Here is a 23,238-nt window from a genome sequence, read left to right as displayed (position 1 = left end):
AGGCCTAGTTATTAACATATCAGACATAGAGAGACAAATGTTTTTAAAGCTTACTTAATTATTATACTGATCAGAATCATCAACAGACAACTAGAAACGCCTTGTTTGAATTTAAGAGCTTAGTTATAAACATATAAGACTCAATTTCTGAAGTGAGCATACCTGTTACAGCAGCGTTCTTTAAACATTTACTGCCACGTCCCCACCACCAACCTTTTTTTTATCTGGATCCCCCTAAAAAATGTTCAATTATTCTATTAAACTGCCACTGTTTAAATATGTCTAGATTTATTTAAACTTTACAGTTCGGTTCTGTTGCCGTTTAAAAAATGCAATCAAATACTTGATTGCAAAACATACCACATTTTGATTATCACAAATGGGGCAGGGGGATTTGAAGATTATTTGGCCAGTGAGGGAGGAGAGGTTTTTCTTCCCTTTGCAGGAAGACGAGTTAGGGTTGACCAAGGAACTTCATTTACTTGTAAAGGGGCCCGCTCTTTCACAATTAGGTGTAAGGGGAGACCTGAAGCATGAAACCCTTTGTCTCCCCATCCAGGATGGCACAAAGCTCATTGGGAGGGAAGCGATGCCCAGGACCGGTTTTAAGTGGCCACAGAGGAACGGACTCAAATGCACTTTCCTCAGATGAATCTTCAGGCTTGACACGATTCTGAGATCCAAAAGAAAGACAAAGTCAGATGGTAAGATATTTGACTGGGACAAATCTGCTTGGTGTATCCAACTTCCACTCCATTGCATTTGGCCTGAAATCATGCCTAGGTCCAGGTATACCACTTCCATGGACTATCATAGGCCCTCAGTGCTTTTCGGCCTTAATCTTACTCAAAACTTTGTTAGATTATATCGCGGTTTCCCCTTATTGGATTTTTTTTCTTTTGATGTCATTTTTTTTTTTATTGAATGTGATTATTTTTCTAATTTAGTATACTATTTTTTATTGGTTGCCATTTTGACTGCAATACTGTTTTAGTTCGGCATAAACACTTTACACATTGCTTTAAGTTAAGCTTGTCAGATTTGTGCCATAGCTACCAGGTGGTTGAGCAGAGGTTAATTTAGTAACTTGGGGGTTCACCCTGAGAAATAACTGTTTCTAATCCATGAGTGGGCAATCGACCACCACAAATAATAATTCACTTTCTTAGTCATTAACACCAAAACAGATAAAAAAAAACAGCAACGGGCCTTCAGCGTTACTAAGGAGACGCAGAACAGACAGGAAGTGACCTGAGCAGACCCCCTTAACTCTTTTGCAGGGACAGTCGTATCCTGAATCTAACACACTGAGAGGACTTAAAATGCTGCAGTAATGAGCAACCCTCCTAACTGCTGGAACTGATTTATTGATACATTGCTGCCAGAGTGGATTGATGCCTACCAAGGAAGATACATTATAATGCACTCCTGACTGTTGGGGTGTGTTCCCCCCAAGAAAGAAAGAACATCTTGTGTAATTAAACTGCCTAATTTATTAAAGCAAAGACCACTCCTTTAAAATACCTTACTCTTCAAACAAGTGTCATTTTTCAAGAATAAATTCACAGAAATTAGAAAGATGAGAGGTTTATGGATCTACGTTTCAGGTAATTAATATTTACAAGAAAATCACTCAAAGTTGTTAGGGAAGAACTAGGGCAACTGGAAGCAGACCTCGTCAGCCAGTATCAGTCTTCAATTCCTGAGAGCAAGTTACCTTTTTCAGTTTTAATGATATCAAAGTCATTTGGGGGAGCATATCTCCAACTTGACTCACAATAAACCATTTTGGGGCTCTGACGAATGCATTTGGAAGGGGTACAATAACGACAACATACAAGTAGTTGAAAATACTTATCTATTAGATGGAATCATTCATACCTTATTATGTATGGAATGGTTCTTTCTAAAACCAAATTGTACCACTGGAACCATCCCGCACTGTTCAAACCAACCTTGCAGAAGGAAAATAAACCTGGCAAAAAAGTTAGCACTAACACTGCAAAGAGTGATCAATGGAAACAATTCTGGAAGATTGTTTCTGCCCTTCTTATATACAGGAATTACATTTCATCATCACAAGATTTTCGAAAAAGACACTCAAGACATACAGGCATCAAAACATTTTTTTAAAGAAAGGCATCTCAAAAACTGGCTCAAACTTTGAGTGGTAATCCCATTATGACCAGGTGCACTATCACCCATGAAAGAAAGAACATTATGCTTAAATCAGGAAATGTTACTATAACCACTGAGACAACTTTCTTGATTGAATACTACACAGACAAGATTTTCAATTACATTTCGAAAGTCTCAGCTTTAGAGTAAGAGTCATACAATAACCAGTCACAAAATGAAAAGAAGCAAGTATACCAAAAAACAGGCAACAGCAGTAAAACAATACAAAGACAACCTATGATGTAAATGTTTTACAAATATGTTTCCTTCATTGTACACGTGTTCTTGTATTAAAATAACCACAATGAAATACCTCCCTCCTGAACATTACGAATTGTGAGTCACAATCATATACAGATGGGTGGCAAACCTCAAGGTACTCACAACCAGTCTAAATCACTTTCCTGAGTAGGAGAACATAAGAGGTAGGCCCAAGAAATGATTATTGCTATCATCCTCCGTATCAATAACTAGTGATGTGCAGTATTACTAGGCAAGAAAACACAATATAATGACTAACAGCAGAATTAATATTTTATTAATAATGTATCTCTTATTTGCAGTGGTCGAAGTGTGGAAAAAGAAGTTGGGGAACTGTGGGCGGAGAATCAGAGGGCGGGAATAACCCAAGGATTGGATCAGTGGGGGGAGTCAGAGGTGTGGCCAGAATGTGCAAAACATTCCAATTTTTAGTATTTGTTTGTTATTTCACTGCCCCGTTACAGCTTATTATGTTATTTAATTCAACCAATGGCTACACATGATTATTTAAGGTTGAATACGAGTTATTAACATTCAAATAAATTCACATATTTTTCCAATCACAGAATGTCCCAAATACGCTTAAAAGTGGAAGCACAAGCCATTTGTCTCAGAGTCATGGAGTTTCTGTCATCAGCACTTCTCCTCCCTTTGTCCAAAAGAGCAGTTTCAACATAAATGGCAAAATATCCCAGTTTGCAAATGTTTGCTATATAATTAGGGCGTTGCCATGTTTGCCACATAATACAAGATCTGCATAATCTGACAATTTTAACTAATAAATTGTCTGTACCTCAAACGGAACAAAAGTAGTATTGCTGCGAAGTGGACGGCCCTTTGCAAAGGTTGACTGATCACCCTTCTCACTGCTGCATTTGTATGTTACACTGTCACTAATAAGGCAAAATCTTCCCAGAGACTGTTAGCATGTATACAAACGTCAAAAGAATAAAATATCAGAAAATATACTCCATTGCGTTGCAGTCTTAATTTAGTCAACACTACGGCATAAGTTTGCCCTCCTTTGCTGCATAATTCCAGTGGCCCCAAAGCAGGCAGCACATGTTAAAATTGCTGTGCATGAAACAGAGAGACTGAAGTTGGCGACAGTGTTTACTGACTTCTTTCACAGGACCGGGGCTACAATTTCTGACCCTGCAGGTGGTGGTCTCAATATTAATTGTTCAAATTCAAAATAAAAAGAATAACCTACATTGCATGGTTTCTGGCTGGTAAATGTTCATATACTTACTAATGTGAGGCTAGAGGGACTCTAGTCTCATCCCTTGATTGGCACACACATTATTTGCGTTTCCTTGGTTAAAGAAAACTACTTCCATTCAATTTTCTTTATAGTTCATTTCGTTTATTTAGTAGTTTGGTGGTAATATTTTTTATAGAATCAATTCAACATTCTTCATAATGATTGTCAACATGGAAATCAGGCATTGTCATTGTTAACGTGTCCAATGCATTTCGAGCATTGATGGCATGCTCTTCATCAGGGAATTGACAATGCCCTTCGTTGGCAGGTTATACTGGAGGTCTAAACAAACTGAAGGTAACGGGTAGAAAAGGGCTGTCCGGTACTCATCTCCGAGAAACTGGCGTTTCTCGGAGATGAGTACCGGACAGCCCTTTTCTACCCGTTACCTTCAGTAAACGAAATGAACTATAAAGAAAATTGCCTGAAGAGTTAAGGATACGACTACAGGGCACGAAATGGACCCTTTCAATGTCCATTTCTTACATCCTTTTACAAAACGTAAGCAGTATGGTAAAAAGACCACATCCCTGAACACATTTTGTTTTCCACCCCACTCATCGATCAGGCCTTCCGGTACCTCCAGGAATGGTGCACTTCCCCGCCTGGGGAAAAATTGCTATTCAAAGAAAGGCAAGAAAACAAAAGTGGCACTTCACTGGCTAACTCTGCAGTGGCGCTAATGTATTTGGGTGTGAATAAAATCAATCTGGCCACTTTGCTACCACTTGGTCTAGCTTTATTTAGTTGTTTATTTATTTTTCTTATTTGATCCTTTTATTCCCGAGGCTGCACTTTGGACTAGAAAAATGTCAGAAAAAGATTAAATTTCCAGCAAAAGTGTTTTTCTTTTTGGGATCCATTTCACATGAGAACAAATAAACGAAAGGAGGAAAGAGGGTGAGAACCCTTTCTTGAAGCCAGTGTTTTCAGTAAGTCAGAAGGAGCTAGACAGAGAGAGGGAATAAGAGGAAGAAAGAAAAGGGGGGAGTGCATTTGAAGTGGAGGAGCAGAAGTGGACACTGTCCTCGTCTTCTATGGGCAAGAAGGAAAAGACAGAGTCCTTTGCTGCCTGTCCGTCCCAGAACGGCCATGAGCCGAGCCTGATCTACAGGCCTTGGCTATTTCTGACGTCCTGGGGTGCATGTTCAAAACAAAAAAGTAGGGGAGCGGAATCTATGGTAGTAAAGAAGTAGGGGCACGCTGTGCCCCGCCGATCCCGCCCACTTCTTATACGCCAAATAAGGCCAGATAAATGTAGCCTGTCTACTAAGAAAAAGCAGAAATATACATCATGAATTATTGTACAACTGATTATAAGATAAAAACAAATAGATCATTAGTGTCCTTAGCTGTGCAAGAAGGCTAATAAAGTGCTTCATGTTAGAATCGTATAAGACGACTCTAGTCTTCGTGGCTTAAGAAATACCTATGGATCTCAACAGCCTCGCCTGAGCAAATAGCCATCAAAGAGCATCATACTATGATCATCTAAAAATATCCTTGCTAACATAAACCTCTGCCCAAATGTATCTATACAGACATCAAAATGAAAACTTAGCTAAATATCATTAATAAAATGATAAAAATGATAAAAGTAAAGTACAAAATGTTTTCCTAATACTGCTCTTCGACAATCGGACAAGCGGATTCCGTTTTATATTTTAGTACTAACCAGTGCTTCACATATAGGGAAGTACCAATAACATCATATAACCATAAACAAGAATGATCATATGCTACCCTTTGACAGTCAGACAAACCAACCGCTCACATGTGGATGTAGCCTAAAATAGTCTTTATCAGCCGATATGTCATACCAGTTAAAAACTTTTTATAAAATCCATGTACGCAAGACAACTAGAAAGATAAAACATGCATTGATCAAAAGATATAGCCATGCTAAAACCTCAGACAGTACTAATGCATGTAGTAAAGTGCAAAAGAAATTTTAAATTAGCCATCAGTAGTTCAAGGCAATAGTAGCAAATAAAGTTGCTAATTACCGTAACTTGCTTGGTCATTAATCTCACATCGCTGACTTTAGTCAAATCTTCTAGACTTCCATGCAGCAATTATATATATATATATATATATATATATATATATATATATATATATATATATATAATGCTCCTGCCATATAAATGCCTGGCTGATCTGTTCTGTAACAAAGTGTTAACGCCTCCTTGCAGTTCCCCACATCGTATTTTAAAAATAGGGGTTGGAGATAAAACCTTAGACGAGCAAATGATGTGGCACACAGAAGCATAAAGTGCATAAGTCTTTCTTGGCCACCCAAAGAGCAGCAGCCCATGTCCGCTCTGGACCCCCCCCCCCCCACCTAAACCTGATCATCAATCCAAAGACGTTTATGGGGAACATGCAAGCCTCTACTATACTCACACTACTGATTTTCACAGGACTTGGTCTGGACCCCGACTGAACTTCTCCCTTGGTCACCAATTGCAAAAAGGGCTTCAAAGCTCCCATATCCAAATCATATTTGGCAATAAAATTCATTAAAAGAAGAAAAACTTCGTTTTTTTGTCTCCATGATAAACCCCCTTTTTAACACCTTGGCTGCGGCGCCAATTCTCCCCCGGTGCTGAACATTCCATTCGCGGGTGTGGTCGTGACGGAACCATTCCGTCACCCGCACAGCTCAGCCGTGAGGCATGACGGAATGGTTCCGTCACAAGCATCGAAGGGGTTAAGAGCTACTGACACACTTTGCAATTGCTGGTCTTAAAAAAGTGGCAGACCATCCTCTTAAGACTGCTAAGCTTAATGTAAAGGCCAGCGACCTGACTTGGCCCCAATAGCCATAGCACAAGCCAAACCATTACAATTTATGGCTTGTAAATTTCTAAACAAATGTTATTCAAAAGTATGACAAAAACTTTAAAACTCAAATAGGTGTTTTTATGACATTTGGAACCTTTTGACTTCGGTGGACCCCACCCCTTTGAATCATTACTGGATGCCTGGGATCCCCTGCCTTAATCCGAACTTCAAAACAATACCAACAAATATGAAACCTGGTATACATGCAATAGATGCACAAATTATTAAATATTTTATTTAATTTAAAAATATGTAAAAATCGAAATTGTAACTTTAATGGCAAGGTATGAGATTTTCAAAGTGCCCTTTTAATTTTTTTATATGAAGCGATATGCTAGACTTTCGCATATCACTGTCTATTTTGATCCTACTGCATGCTCTGTTTTTGTCAGTGCATACCAGTACTCAGCTGAGGCCACTAACCATTCATATTACATTCCATGTGTTGTACTTGGACTGGGCCCCCGAATCAATATATAGACACCAATTACATTGTTTGCCACTAATCTCAATTTTTTTCACATTTAGAGCATTTAAAAAAAAAATTTACATTTTGCTTTTTATGTGCATATACTTTATTAATCTGATCATATTATTTCAATTTTTAAGCTTAAGGGGACCCTCTGAGTAGGTGATCCCTATGAGTCCGCAGACCCTAGAATAGGAACTGCTAAAATAGATGTCATCACTGCAATGGCTGATACTTATTAAAAGTGAACGTTTCTACGCATAACCTTCAGACCATTCATGAACACCGTACTGACAATGCCAACAGTGCCTCAAGAGACAAGTAAGGTATTACATGCCCTTTACATATATGGCAAATTATCTTGTTATGGCAAATGTTGCTGTTATAGATGGAGCAATGTTTTTATCTCTTAAATCATGAACAAGAAATATGTTTATGGAGGCACAGCCAGCAACTGAATTCCTTCAAGGTGCTCGCAAATGTGACTATCAACGTAAAGTGGATTAACCAGAAGCACACAATTTGGTTACGAATAAAACCGGGGTTTGAATCCTAGGTTTCCTCCTTATATATTGTGCAATTCAGCCACAGGATTCAGATTTTTGTCTATATCCAACACCAAAGGATGATGTTTTGGTTCAGTTACATTAGGGGTTACATAATACACTGAGTTACATAAATAACGCATAGAACGTGTTAAATCTATCCGACACAAAAAGTTGTTTTAAAAATGTATAGAGTTAACCTACGGAAAGGCATGACACTGGCTTCAACTCACTTAACAAGGAGAACAATTCATTGAAGGCAATTAAATGTTACTATAAAATAAAAAAGTTACTGTATATCTCACAGGGTTGGCAAACCCATTACTCAATGTTTCTAATGAGGCACATGGCTGTTCAGAGATGGCTGCAGACAGTTTCACATGTATGCTGTGCGTTTGAACTGCCGAAAAAAAGGTCAAGCTGCATTGCACCATTGTGGATTTTATGCACGGTCTCATCTGTACGTATTTAACAGTTTTTAGGTTTCGCCTAGCTATTGCGTAAGCGATGCTATGCGAGATATTAAGTAAGGGGCTTTTGAAAGTGCTCCCAAAGGCTGCAGGCGGATCGGGTACAGTGCATGTGCGCCAGGCGCGCGCACCATTTGTCAGCCTGCGTGATCACTTTTGCGGCCGCTTTGATGTTCTCAGTGTGCGGCGCGGGAACTGAGAGCATCAAAGTAGTCGCGAAAGTGATCACCATTTGCCATCCAAAGGAGCAAAATCACACGGCTGGAAGGTGACAACGCACAATAAGAAAAATACTGTTCTTACAGTAACTAAAGTACGTGCTTCTCGCGCAGTTGCATGTTCATGTCCTTCTTAACACCCTCTCCTGAAGTTTTATAGCGGTGCCGACGCTAATTTTGCTGGGGTAAAGTGTGCGTAATTGATGGCATCTGTATTCTAAATATCTTAAGCTGGCAATATGAATAAAACACATCTGCAGCCAATGCAACCAATATTGACATTTCGAAAGGATTTTTTTTTTGCACGAATGGTAGCATTACACATGTTTTGTATTCTTCGGTTTCACGGAGTGCAATATGATGCCACTTTATGTATGTGCATAATTTTTTATGGATTTACAGTTATTTTTTTACAGAAAATGTTTATCGTATTCAAATATAAGAAAGCCATTTCTTCCAAATAGAAAGTGCATAGTAAAATGTTTGCACGTTGCCATGCTGTGAGTATTTCTCAAGCTAGTATTGCGCTTTTGCACACAAGAGGAATGTCATACTTATTTATATATTTAACGTGCCCTGCATTGCTTGGAGTATATAAAACAGAAGAGCTGTTCAAAATCACATCCAGGTACTTCAAGGCGGTCACATTACCACAGAAACAGACACACAACGTATTTCTTTGTTTAATTAAGTTGGGGAGGGCATATTTTTACCAAGCTCTGCTGCGCCACGCAGACCACCATACCACGAGTCAGGGGCATAACACAAGCCCCCGCTGCCACGAGTTGCCTTCTCTCCCCTTCTTACAGCAGCGTGCACCACACAACCCAGTATTTCCCCATATTGCTAAACTGGTGCCTCTAACCCCGCCCCCGTGTGCAAATCACTCTTGCCCTTCATCTGTGGCTGTCGCGCCTCACAGTGCCCGGCACTGCAACTCCATCCACCCCCTCCATGCCTAGTTATCTTACTCTTGCGGACCGGCTCCCATTGTATGCAGACCAATTTCAGCCACTTCAGCAGACTTGCGGCGGCGGGGCGACAAAGTGCCTTCATTTGAGGATTATTTATTCGCACTGCTGTTCCTGCTGCACAAAGGGGAGGGGAGGAAGCAGGGACAGCCGGGGCCGCAGAGCTCCGCAGATAGCATAATGAGAGAACCCAGATCCTGCATAATCGCAGGTGTGCGTGAGGCTAGCAAAGACGCAGGCACTGATTGCGTACATTGTGCTCTGTGTTGTCTCTGTGACTATTCATCTATACATCTATCCGTGTATCCACTCACTCATCCATACATCCATTCTTCCTACCACCCATCGATCCATTCCCTCACTGAGCCTTCCATCCATCCATTCCTCCACCCACCCATCTATCGGACCTTCCATCCATCGATCCATTCGTCCATGCATATATCCACTCACTGATCCATCCATTCATCATCCATCCACTCACTGACAGATCCATTCATCCTTCCATCCACTGACTGATCCATCAATCCACTCACTGATCCATCCATTCATCCATCCATCCATGCATCCATCCACTCATGGATCCATCCATCCACTCAAAGAACCATCCATCCACTCACGGATCCATCCATCCACTTACTGATCTATCCATTCACTCACAGAACCATCCATCCACTCATTGATCCATCCATCCATCCATCCGTTCACGGATCCATCCAATCACGTATCTATCCATCCATCCATCCATCCATCCACTCACTGATCCATCCATCCACTCACTGATCCATCCATCCACTCACGGATCCATCCATCCACTCACGGATCCATCCATCCATCCACTCACGGATCCATCCATCCACTCACGGATCCATCCATCCATCGGTCCATGCATCCATCCACTCACTGATGCATCCATCCACTCACTGATGCATCCATCCACTCACAGATCCATCCATCCGTCCATGCATCCATCCACTCACTGATGCATCCATCCACTCACTGATCCATCCATCCACTCACTGATCCATCCATCCACTCACAGATCCATCCATCCGTCCATGCATCCATCCACTCACTCACTGATGCATCCATCCACTCACTCACTGATGCATCCATCCACTCACAGATCCATCCACTCACTGATGCATCCATCCACTCACTGATCCATCCATCCACTCACAGATCCATCCATCCACTCACAGATCCATCCATCCACTCACAGATCCATCCATCCACTCACAGATCCATCCATCCACTCACAGATCCATCCATCCACTCACAGATCCATCCATCCACTCACAGATCCATCCATCCACTCACAGATCCATCCATCCACTCACAGATCCATCCATCCACTCACAGATCCATCCATCCACTCACAGATCCATCCATCCACTCACAGATCCATCCATCCACTCACAGATCTATCCATCTACTCACAGATCCATCCATCCACTCACGGATCCATCCATCCACTCACGGATCCATCCATCCATCCATCCATCCACTGATCCATCCATTCACTGATAGATCCATGTATTAATCCATCCATCCCGAATGATGCTATTGCATGTGCAGCCAGTTGTGCTGGTGGTTCCCAGAGCATTTTTCAGGGACCCTGGTCATGCGCGCAGCTGTCTGTCTGGGATAGCTCTATTCTTGAGACACTTGGAGAGTCAGATAAGACTAACCAAACAGTATCACAAAACTAATTTTAAAACAAGCATTTGCAATGCAATAGGTCTTGCATTATTAAAGTTTGAGCTATTGGTATTGCATTATTTAGCAATGCCAATAGCTCAAACTTTAATAATGCGAGACCTATTGCATTGCAAATGCTTGTTTTGTTTTATGGTGCCAGTCTGGCTTTCTTTGAAGAGCCAATCCCAAAGGCCTGGTCAGAGTCAGACTTTCAGCTTGACTCCTACTTGTCTAACAACCTTTTATATCTTCACTGAAACTGCAACAATCTGAGTGCGTGAAAGACCCAAGCACCAGGAATGATAGCATTTCCTCATAAACTCTGAGATTTTTTTGTAAGTGAATGATCACTTTGGTCATTAGAGATATTTGCATACTTTATAGCAAATATACATACGGGGTAGTTAGCAAAATAACGATATCCATAAACCCCCAACATAGTTAAAGGATTCAGCAAAATAAATTTTGCCTGGAAAAGAATATTTAATGCCTTCCTAAAAAAACACATCTTAGGTTGGAACCTTTTCTTTCACAGACGTGCATTGCAAAGTGCCTGACCCAGTAACAAAATATCTCTCATTCTATCCCAATGCAAATTCTGGACACTACATAACGCATTCTGGACACCTGAAAGCGATTTAGGACGGGCCTTATTGACTCACCAAGATTGGAACTGCCACAAAGCTGGAGGCTCTTATGATCCTATCCTATTTCACTGTAAAATGCTGGGAACATTCTGATAAGAAATTAAAGTCTTAATAGATGAAATATTTCATATTGAGCTTCCCCTCAATTATTATGCAGTGATTTTAGTCCCATGGTGCCTCACACACACTCCAGAACTAAACTCTAAAGATACATGCCTTCTAGAACTACTCTTGAAGATGGGGATAAATAAATATACTATGCAAGTGGAAATTATTCCAGAATGTATACCACCATTCTTGGTGGGTAAGGGACTGTTTCGCAAGAAGCACGGACAATTCATTGCTTAATAACTTTAATTGCCAATTTCTTCATAAACTATGGAACAAATTGGACCCACACATTCAAAGAGCAAAATCACCATAATCATAAACCTCGCCAATTCGCAGATACAGAACAATTCTAAATGTCTCACCCTTGAACCTTTACATATCTTTAGCTTACTTTCTTCATTAAGAAATCTGCTTGAGGGGACTCTCTAAAATGTACATTACAAAGCTCGCTATACACCAGTCTGGCTCATAAGACGCTCAGTTTGCTCATTACCCCCAAGCTTTCACACCTCTCTGTTTTCCGCGCTAAGACCCCTCTCTTGACTCTTCCTTTATTTTTGCAAGAAACAATGCTTTGAACATGATCGCAGCATACCTGTCTACACCATAAACCAATGTTTAAGAATGCCACAATATTTTGTACAAGATGCTCGCGTTGTACGTACTAAGTGTGTGTTTTCATCCCTTGAAAAACCCAATGAAACTTTTGAAATGAAAAACAAAAATCCCCAGTCATCAAAAATAGTTAATCACTCAGAAACAAAAAGCAATTAAAGATTACAAAAGAGTGGTTACCAATTTGACCTTTTACTTGGAAACTAGTGCAAGATGAAAATATATGTATTTCTCATGAAATGTCATTAAGTGTTAATGCCAGTTCATTGGATGAGTGTTTTTAAAAGTGCAGCTGTCAAAGAGACGCCGACAAACAATATATTTGTTAATGTGAGTTTTACATTCTATGGCCGTGGCTGGACATATTTTGCTGCACTTGAAGCAAGACAAGCCAGGTAGAGCGGGCATTTTAGTTTAGATGTATTGAAAAGTAGGAGAAGGTCTACGAGAAATGCTGCACATGCATACCAGAGAGGCTAAAACTCTGGTGGATGGCTGATTTATAGGAAAGATAGTACATGCATTTACTAAGCTCTCAAGATACAGTCGTCTACGTTAAAAACGTTTCTGAGTGGGTGAAGGCAGTTCTAGGGACTTGGCTGGCAGTCTAAGCGCATGGAGGAAACTGTCAGACATATTGAAGATCCAAGTTAGAGAAAATGTATGTTGAGTGCTTTTTTTGAACAACAAGAGTGATGATATAAATCACAGGCCACTTGCTCTGTATCCGATTACAGGGTCCTTGCAAGCTGAATGACTGCATTCTGGTTATGGTGGCTTAGGGGAGGCAAGTTTTAACTAGCCAAAAGTAGACAGCAAGTATGAATGCAGTAGGTTTAGAATAGGTATGTAGTGGAAATAGTGTGATCAACTTTGAAGACCAGAGTCGGATGTCTGACAGAAGTTTTACCTATGGCTGAGAAATAACAACCTGGAAGAGGAAAATAAGAGTTTGCCATGGGGAATGGGTGACAAAGTTCATACATGTGTCTAACAGCGAAAAGAGGCTGTGCAGCACTGAGCTTTATTCACAATTAGTACATTGATTAAGACTGCAGCTGTGGAATGGGGGTACATGTTTTATTCATTTAGCAACCAGAACCTGTTGGCAGTTGTGGTGGTGGGCTGAGCCTTGGAGGACACCAAGGGAGGGCCACTGGAAGTGAGCGGTGGAAGCCTGTATCAACACACATGACGGCAGCGCCGACAAATTATATCGGGGGAAAAAAAATTTTTTTACCGACTTCAAGTTGTTTTAAACCTACTATTTATAGGAAAAACGTACCACGTGATACTCCTAGGTAATTGGGGCATATATTATTCGTGCCCTTTTATTTCATTATTTTATTATTTTTTCAAAGATATAAACATGTCATGAAAAAAGGAAACTAAACGTTTTCTTCACAATTAGCAATTTCCAGTCATATATACAAATATACAATACATTTACACAATACAGTACTTACAAATCAACACTATCTTTGCAATATATACAGACTATTACTTCTCTAGATAGAAGAACAAGAGTAAAGCTTGCGACTCACAAGACAATTTGATTGCAAACCAATATAGACAGTTTTTTACAACAATAGACCCTAAATAAATTCTGTGGTCTTATTAAGCAACTATTTGCTATCCTTTGTCTTAGTGCCGACGCGTTTCGAACCCGGTGTATTCAATTAACGGGTTCTCATCAGGGCTTGATCTCTTGCATATTTCTGGAAGTATATAAAAACAAAGTATTCTTACTTATTTGTTCATAACCTGTCTGCTTTACAGCTATGTGTTCCAATGTCTGAATCCTTGAGGTTCCGTTAAAGATCTTCGACAGAAGCCTTAAGGTATGCTGGGAATAAGTTCGAGTTAAGCTCGAGTTAAGTGGTTTTTAGTTAAGCTCAGACATACGTTACATCAGGTCCTTACTCACCTACAGGTCCCAATAACTCCAGCTGAAAAGAAAAGTAAATAAAGTACCTGCGGACCGGCGGCTGCTAGCCCACAGGTAAACATTCAGACATTGGAACACATAGCTGTAAAGCAGACAGGTTATGAACAAATAAGTAAGAATACTTTGTTTTTATATACTTCCAGAAATATGCAAGAGATCAAGCCCTGATGAGAACCCGTTAATTGAATACACCGGGTTCGAAACGCGTCGGCACTAAGACAAAGGATAGCAAATAGTTGCTTAATAAGACCACAGAATTTATTTAGGGTCTATTGTTGTAAAAAACTGTCTATATTGGTTTGCAATCAAATTGTCTTGTGAGTCGCAAGCTTTACTCTTGTTCTTCTATCTAGAGAAGTAATAGTCTGTATATATTGCAAAGATAGTGTTGATTTGTAAGTACTGTATTGTGTAAATGTATTGTATATTTGTATATATGACTGGAAATTGCTAATTGTGAAGAAAACGTTTAGTTTCCTTTTTTCATGACATGTTTATATCTTTGAAAAAATAATAAAATAATGAAATAAAAGGGCACGAATAATATATGCCCCAATTACCTAGGAGTATCACGTGGTACGTTTTTCCTATAAATAGTAGGTTTAAAACAACTTGTAGTCGGTAAAAAAAAAAAAATTCCCCTAGTACTATTGGTCCAACTGACTGCACGTCCCAGGACCTAGCTCCTTTTTCTTTTCAAGACAAATTATATCGGAGCATTTCATACATGATGCTATATATGCGAAATCATGAACCTGCCTAAGCATGAGGCTGCACGTGACATATGCTGCAGTATTTGGGCATATGAGGTTATACATGTAGATATAGTGGCTCTACCAGGTTAATCAAAGAAGTGCCACCTACGTATAGACCGTACCGGACCATGTGATGATCAGCATATGTGTCACTGAGTACATGACGACTGTATATGTTTTAGAAGTTCTCCACCTTTTGCATGATAAGAGTACCCATGATCTTTGATGTCAGTGACTCTGAAATGATATATGTGGCACCGTTGGTATTAAACACATCTGATTAATCATAAACGTGTAAAGTCAGGTCTTTTGGCTTTGTAAACATCGGTTTACTCTTGGGATGTAGTAGCTACCATGGTAAGTTACAGTTGCAGTACTTCTTCCATGTCTATGCAGGTTTCTTTCATGATCAAATCTATCAGCAAGAACGATTTGCCTAGTATAAGGATTCAAAGAGTATTGTATGGGAAATCAGTAGAGTGAAATTGACAGACTGCGACCCTGAAGCCCCACTACCCATCTCCAACTGCTCATTTTTAACACCGTAAACCAGAAGCTGCCCGGGAGAGCCTCGTTTCCTATTTACCTTGAGCCTCTGCAAGTAATTCAGGAGGCTCTTGACATTTCCTTAGCATAAGAGACTAGAGTGAAGCAACTGAAGATTTAAACTCCAGTCAGGGACTTTATAAGTGTGCACATATCCCCAATGCCTAGCAGGGTGTCAAACAAAACACAGGCTGCGCCCTGGTGTTAGATGGGTTAACACTATAATAAAAGAGGCCATGCTAAGTGGGTGAGGCGCCTACCACCTGTGCAACTTTCAGGACACAGCACACAATATACCTTGTTGTAAGTTTATGTTTTGTATAGGGAGAATATGTGACAGAGACTAAAGTTCCTCATGTTGATATCACTGTCACATTGGTTTTGCAACGGTAAGTTTATCTTTTACAACAATAATCGCATTTCTTTCACGACATATCTAAAGAAAATAATCTGAGCAATTTATCCTGAACTCACATTTACTTTACGCCAACTTTTGGAAAACAATTCACAGCTTGCAACACCCAGGGCACCAAGGGATAAGCTCATACATAGCAGAGCCAGCCTGGGCAGACTACCTGCATAAACATTTTAACAAACTGAACGAAGATACAACCACATCCTCATCAGCAAAAAAAAAGAGACCACAGCAAAGAGAACAGAGCAGCAATAAAGGTAGAAAAAGGGCTCAGTAACGTAGCAGAAGGCAAAAGATCACTAGTCAACGAAAAAAAGGCAAGGGGAGAAAAGGATAACAGCACCCCAACACTCAACACTGATTATGACATCAAAATATCCGCCACCCGGCTAAAAACTCAAATAAAGAAGGGGAAAACGGAGGGAGCCCCGGGTCCTAATGGGATTCCACCGTCAATATTTAAGCACGATACCGAGTTCTGGAGCAACATACTAGTTCCACTTTTTACTAGCATACTGGAACTAGAAGCATGCCCGGAATCCTGGAAAGGCTCCATTATAAGTCCAATTTATAAGCAAGGAGACAGGAGCAACCCAGGCAACTATCGGCTGATAGCCCTTTTGGACATAGAGGCAAAGTTCTATGCCGGCATAATACTAGAAGAACTGACACAGTGGGCGGAGGCAGAGCACATAATCCCACCAACTCAAACAGGATTCTGTAGAGGGCAGGGAACAACCACCAACATCATGGCTCTGTCGTTACTAACAGATGCGGCAAAACTAGGAAAAACCCCACTGTTCCTATGCTTCATTGACTATAGCTCAGCATTTGACCATGTGGACCGGGGCAAACTATGGCAAAAACTTAAAAAATGGGGGATTCCAGAACTACTCTTGAAACAACTCATCCTACTCCACACCAACACCTGGGTCAGGATCAAGCTGGGAAAAGGGACACACCTCTCAAGGCGAATCAACGCCTACAATGGCCTAAAACAAGGGTGCGTCCTAGCCCCCACCTTATTCAACCTTTACCTGGCAGACCTCCCAGAGAAATTGGATAAAACCAACTCGCACGCGCCCCGGTTGGGGGACATCACGCTGACCAATCTCCTTTATTCAGACGACCTTGTTCTAATAAGCCGCACCCCAACAGGCCTTCAACATCTCAAACACCACCAGCTCATTTTCACATCGTAACGGCCTAACCATAAACTTGAAAAAAACAAGAACCATGGCAGTGAACAACAATAAGACCAGGAAGAACAGCTGGTTCTTGGATGGCCACAATTTGGACCAAGTGACGTGCTACAAGTACCTGGGTGTTCTGGTGGACAGCAGAGGGTCATTCAAACCCCAACTAGAGACACTTTACCAAAAAGGAACCATGAGTTATCTCGCAATGAAACCCCTTAAGAAGATTCTGCCAGACCACACGCTTGATCCCTTCCTACAAGTACTGAGAGCTCGTCTCCAACCAACATTAACATATGGGAGCGAATCAACCCTAGGAAAGGATGCACAGACACTAGACAAAGTGATCGGCAAAACCTACAGGTCACTCTTTCAGCTTCCTAATTACGTCTCACCAGCACAAATTCGTCTCGAATTTGGGATACAAAAGCAAACGGTGGAAAGGAGGGGCAGCTTTATAAAATGTTGGCACAAGATCAGAAACGGAGAGCCAGGCACCCTAAACAACCACCTCTGGACTGAACTGCAAAGACGTGAACGATCACATGCTAGAGAGTACTTGATGCAATCACTAGAAAGCCTAGAACTGACCGGCCTCTGGAACAGCTCAGTAGATCATAAAAGTTTTAAAAAGCAAGTAACAAAAACAACGAAAATAGTATCGCTACTTGAAGGCAAAGAAACCCTGGCGAAAAGAGCCCATGGCTGGATAGTCTTAAACGACTATAAAACCCTCAAACCACAAGCATACTTAGACCACGGCTTCAAGCAAAGGACAAAGGAGAAATACTTAAAATTCCGACTAGGTGTACTACCGATCCTCCCTCACCTGCGCCATGGGAAAGGAACCGTAAAGATCAAACCTGCCGTCTCTGCAGGGCAGGACCGGAAGACCTAACTCACATAATATGTATTTGTCCCAGCTTAATGGACATAAGGAGAACACTACTACGTGTAAAATGGAACGAGGAGGGGGTCAGGTCGTGCCGACAGGCAGTTAAACTGTGCTTCAACCCAAGCGAGATCCAACTAAACTGCAGAACTACAAAATTTCTTGATGCAGTGGCAAAGAGAATCAAGGAGGCACAAAAAGAAACACCTGCCCAATAGCCGGAAACAAGTCCTAGGACATTTTTCGAACTTACGGCCTGAATGCAGAAGAAGTAGAACTAGTGAATCATCTTAACTTTTGATACTTATACTTTTATTTCTGTCAGCAACCACTTTTTCTTTTAACAATGTATTTTAAATTGTGAGTTTTAATTAACTGTGCAATAAAATTTACCTTACCTTACCTTACCTGAACTCACATTTACTTCACAGGGCTAAGATACTATCATTTTCAATACTAAGTTGTTTAAGTTAGTAGTTGTTATTAATTGTGCAGTTAAGCAGTCGACTGCTATGGCTTCCTCTGTATTCAAAGTAGAAACAGGCAACTGACAACATATCAGTTTATTTTGTGTTATTCTCCCTCTGTTCACTTTTGCTTGTATCAGTTAAACTGCAAGTGCAGTTCACTACGCTTAGCGGCAAGAAATATGCTGAAATTCTTAAGTGAACTGCTGTTTTTTTTATATTCATCTAGTCTTTTGATTTATTAAAATAAAATTGCCCTTGTGAATGTTTTTTGGGAAAATGAATACCTTTGTTGCTGTGAGTACTACATGATATCCATCCTCAGCAGGAGATCTGTTTTCATGCAGTAGACAACAAAAGAACTCACTAAGTTCGGTCATGCCCGATAATTTTTGTATTAGTTAAGAGTCTGTGAAGCATGGCCAGTTGTTAGTTAAGTGTCCCATGAGGAGTCGTACACAATGGCATATAAGTGGTGCTACCTTCACATGACAACATATAAAAAGATCCTTGGCCCCCAGCATTTGACTTAACTATTTTTCAAACACATGATTCACAACAGTAATTTACATGTTCAATTAAATGTACTGCTGTGCGGTATTCACAAACTACACTAATGTAGCAACATTCACTTTTGTATTAAATCAAGCACTACACATGGCCAACCACCGGTACTGCAACACCCTCCCAAAGAAAAAAATGGAGGTAAGGACGTACTAGAAAAGTATACGTTATTACAAAAAGAAAGTTTATGGATAGCACTTTGTAGTACGTTTTGTAGTACTACTGTTGTACTACAAAACATATTACTAGGTGTAGTTTTTGGAGTCAGGCCCACAGTCTATTTAGAGGGCACTCACTAGTCATTAAAACTGGTTGTATTAATAATGTGCAATGAATACTGGCAGGAGTGAGGTCTTTTTTATATAAATTCCAACACAAATGTTCAAATGTGGATACAAAGCTGTTTACAAGTATCTTCCTCATATGATTGCTTAGACATGCTAAGTCCTTCACATCTGAAGACCTCGCAAAGCCAGCTCTGAACTGCACCAGGCCTGTGGTACTATCCCACTTTGGAGAATGACCACATCTTTACTATGATGTCTACAGTGGTGTACGGCGTATACAATCACATCCAATGCCCTTGTGAGTATAGGGCTTCAGCACATCGGCTGGCCTAGTCCACTCTACTGACTACCTACAAATAGAAGTGCATCCAAATTTAAAACCAACGACGCGGTCATCCAGCAGATGACACATTTTCGGTCATGTGACTAACTTGGAAATTAAGGTACTTGCCTCGCAAACTACTTTTCTCTCTGCTTGAACGCTTTTGCCAATCACAGAAGGGCAAATCGTTCTACCTGGTGGGACTCCGTGAATGAACTAAACTCCTTTTAGGCCTCTGTAACAAGGTCTTCAGTCTGTGATGAGAGGTGCTCATGTGACTTGAACCAGCAGAACTCTCGATCCACTGGCTCATTCCCACCCTAAAATACCTTTGGGATTGGACGCTTCAGAAACACTACTAAATAAGGAAGAATCCCGATGACATAAGAAAGTGATAATATTATGGAGGGGAAGAAGATCAACGGTCTTGTACTCTGATATCCTTCTATTGAAAAAAGTTCTCTCGATACCTGAGAAAAAAAATCACATTTTAAAACCGGGCTATCAACTAAGAGCTAAATTAAAAAAAAGCATGTGCCGGAGTGAATGGGATCCCGTCTGATCTGAGAGCGTGGAGATAGTGACAGCTTTCCCTCGTGTTGTTTACAGGTGTCCGTTGAGACGTTGATTAGTGCTCGTCATAGCGATCTGGTGTTAAGTTCCCACGAGTGTCAGCTCGCACCCCAGTGTTTAGCCACGCTCGCAGCAGGCGGTGCCACGGGTCACTCATGGAGTTCACACACTGCGCGTCAGAACCCCCTCTGCCACTGCACCCACACACGGCTGTGAATCAGCATGAAGTCACGCTTCCACCAGAGTGCTGCAGCAGGCTGCCTGCTACACCGCAGTACTAAATCAAACAAACCACAGAACGCTTCACCTGATCAACTTCTGCTGCCTAAAGTAGCGACCAACTTTTCGGAGAGCCGATGGGGTGGAATGGCGTCAGATGCTGGCCCAGCCTGGCCGCTCCGTTTAAAAGTCACTGAGCTGAGCCATGCTTTGTCATGGGAAGCTGCAGCAAAGAAAGAGGCTCTGGGCAGCTGTACTGTTGTTGCGTCAGAGTCGAAAGGATGCAACTTCGGCCTAAGACACAAAGCGTCCCTGCCCCCTCCCCGGCTCCTGGCTTCGGGTTTCACACAAAGGGCCAACGAGGGAGTGCAGCGCACTTGCCATGTTGTTACCGGTGATTTACAGCATGTCAGCAGGCTGCCTGCCACGCTCGAAGGTGCAAGGACACCCCGCTGCAGACCAGCAAGTACACGCACTAAAGATAAGGCTGAAATAAAATACTGCCTGGGTCAAAGGGGAAAGCCCGCCCTGCCCTGTGAAATAAATCCTGCTGCTAGCAGGTGAGGTTTGGGCGGGAAGCACAGAGCTGCTAGAGCTCAACCTGACAAAAGTAAGGCCTCGCTAGTTGTGCCACGTGGTTCTGTGGTTGTGACACCTGTTACTGCGGTCTGCAGGCCGCCAAGAGTTACGAACGGAGCTGCACAGGGAGAGGGCCATGTCTTACCTGGGGGTACGCCCGCCTGTAAACCTGAGTGCGCCCACTTTAGCCTTCACAGTGGCGCCTCGCCGTACTGGGTAGAAATCCCATGTGCTAAGGGCTCATCTACGGATCTTATATTGTCCAATCCTACCTCCGCCCCCCATTCCATTCACTAAGGCACCGCCGGACGTGGTCAACGTGGGGAGTGCGGCCTGTCTCGGTGCAGGAAGCATCACTCTGGAACCCTTTAACTCTTGTAGAAACAAGCGTTAGAACATTTTCTGAAAACACAGATTGTGCCTCCAATCTCTTCTGCTGGGTCCAATCGGCCAGAAAGCTTCGTCACTGTAAAAAAGACACGCGGGCGCCCCCACAGCGAGCGTTCTGGGACGGTGGGCTGCGGCCCCCTAGAGCTCCACATACAACTAAACCGAAGCATGCTTGCAATCGACTCCGCGTTTCAAAGTAGCCATTTGCTGCTTCTGCCAGTTTCCGTAGTGCCTTGTTTTCCATCTACATGTTTTCGCTCCGTATAGATAACTTTTTTCTTTTCCCGGCGAAAAGGAGGGCTGCATATCTCGCGTTGTGCAAGAGGGCACAAGTTCTTGGGAGGGGGTGCCTTGAGGTGCAGGTTCTCCCAAGTCCGGAATGATGCAGCTCGGATACTTCTGGACAACTAATGCAGGCCCGCCACACTGTCGACCCGAAGGACAGGCAGAGGCCTTGATTGTGAACGGCATTCCTAAAACTTTACCTTTAAATTCAAGTTTTCTTTTGCCTTGGGTGGAATCACGCATTGAAAGCCAAGGAAACACCTAAAACAGCAGATCGGAACACAGGTGGGCCGTGAGATAGTACTGTGCGTGTAGGTTCATGTCCCCGAAGCTGCCTGCAGTCAGGGGGGGTTCCCGAAACTCTAAGTTGAAGGGGCACTGCCATGCCCCTGACTCCGGCTTCTAACGCGATAACCGGCCGTGTCTTCACCCGGCCTTAACTTGCCCCCTTCTCACTCCTGTAAGTTCACACCCCTCACCTTTGCACAGACTGACCCTTAGGGGCTGCTACCAAATATTCAAATTGCAGCACGCGGAGAAGCAGAGAGTTTTACAAACATAAACAATCCGTTTGCCGCCTCCCCGCTCAGCAGTTTAAATGGCACTTCGAGGCACCGGCAGCTGCGGCCCCACGCGAGTCAAACAAAACGACCCTGCACAAAAAGTACATCCCCGAATAAGAACTCTCACCCCATGTTCAGCAAGCCTTACCCACTCAGGAAGAAAGTGCCATCCCCCAAAAGACAGTGTGCTCCGGACACAGGGGAGGAAGCACAACGTGTGACACGGAAACACAATCCAGCTCTAAGCTCACAGAGCCAGCACCCCATCACTGCATCCCTCCCCGCCCCCATCTCCGAAGCAGCAGAGCTCTCCAGAGATGGATGGGGGTGATCGGGCCCCCCTCCTCCCGGCAGGGGGAGGACCCAGGCAGCAGCACAGATCACACCGAGCAGCGGCAGGCTTCGCCCGCCTGCCTGTACAGCCCCACAGCCCAGCACACTCAGAGGAAGGTGAAGAAGGGACCTACCTACCCATAAACCCTGGAGCTGCACAGTCCACTCAGGTGCCGGCTGCCCCCCCTCTCTGGCTTTGTCGGGATATTGCAGGGTGGGGGAGGGGAGGGAGGGGGTGAACCGCTCTTTGTCTGGGAACTCCGGGGCATGTGATCCCGCATGGGCTCTCTGGTTGGCTGGGTGGGCAGCGGGAGGGAGGGGGCTCGCACACGCTGGCAGGCTGCCAGGGCTGTCTGGCTTGCACAGCCTGCACTTCTGCTCTCGTCCACCCCCTCTCATTTGGAGAGGGAGCTCTTTCGCTTTTGGCCGAGGGCGGGGAGGTTCCATTACTGAGCCCGTCTGTCAGCGAAACTCCCACCCTGATAACGAACCGGAGCGGCAGAGTGCCGGAGCCACACAACTTGAGGCGCACGCACCTCAGCGGGGGCACACGCATCTCAGCGGGGGCTGTGCTCCCCCTCGATCCCCCAACACACGCAAAAAAAGTGTT

At 42.6% G+C, this 23,238-nt stretch overlaps 1 protein-coding gene across 8 annotated transcripts in view; it reads right to left on the bottom strand.

Moving 5' to 3' along the window:
* Positions 1-23,238, bottom strand: part of DNMT3A (DNA methyltransferase 3 alpha) — a 2,120,215-nt gene that overhangs the window by 1,095,693 nt on the left and 1,001,284 nt on the right. The window contains exon 1 of one of the 8 annotated variants that reach the window (XM_078650039.1): positions 22,767-22,834. The exons of 5 other annotated variants lie outside the window; for them this stretch is intronic. The gene's annotated coding sequence lies outside the window, so the exon portion shown is untranslated. Of the gene's footprint in view, positions 1-22,443; positions 22,738-22,762; positions 22,835-23,238 lie in introns of those variants that run through there. 2 more of the 8 variants (XM_078650041.1, XM_078650040.1) reach the window with 2 other exon arrangements.

The sequence above is a fragment of the Lissotriton helveticus genome, chromosome 6 (assembly GCF_964261635.1).
Source record: "Lissotriton helveticus chromosome 6, aLisHel1.1, whole genome shotgun sequence".
Lineage (NCBI taxonomy): Eukaryota > Metazoa > Chordata > Amphibia > Caudata > Salamandridae > Lissotriton > Lissotriton helveticus.
Note: the sequence above shows the minus strand (reverse complement) of the source record. Positions and strands in the feature narration are given on the sequence as shown.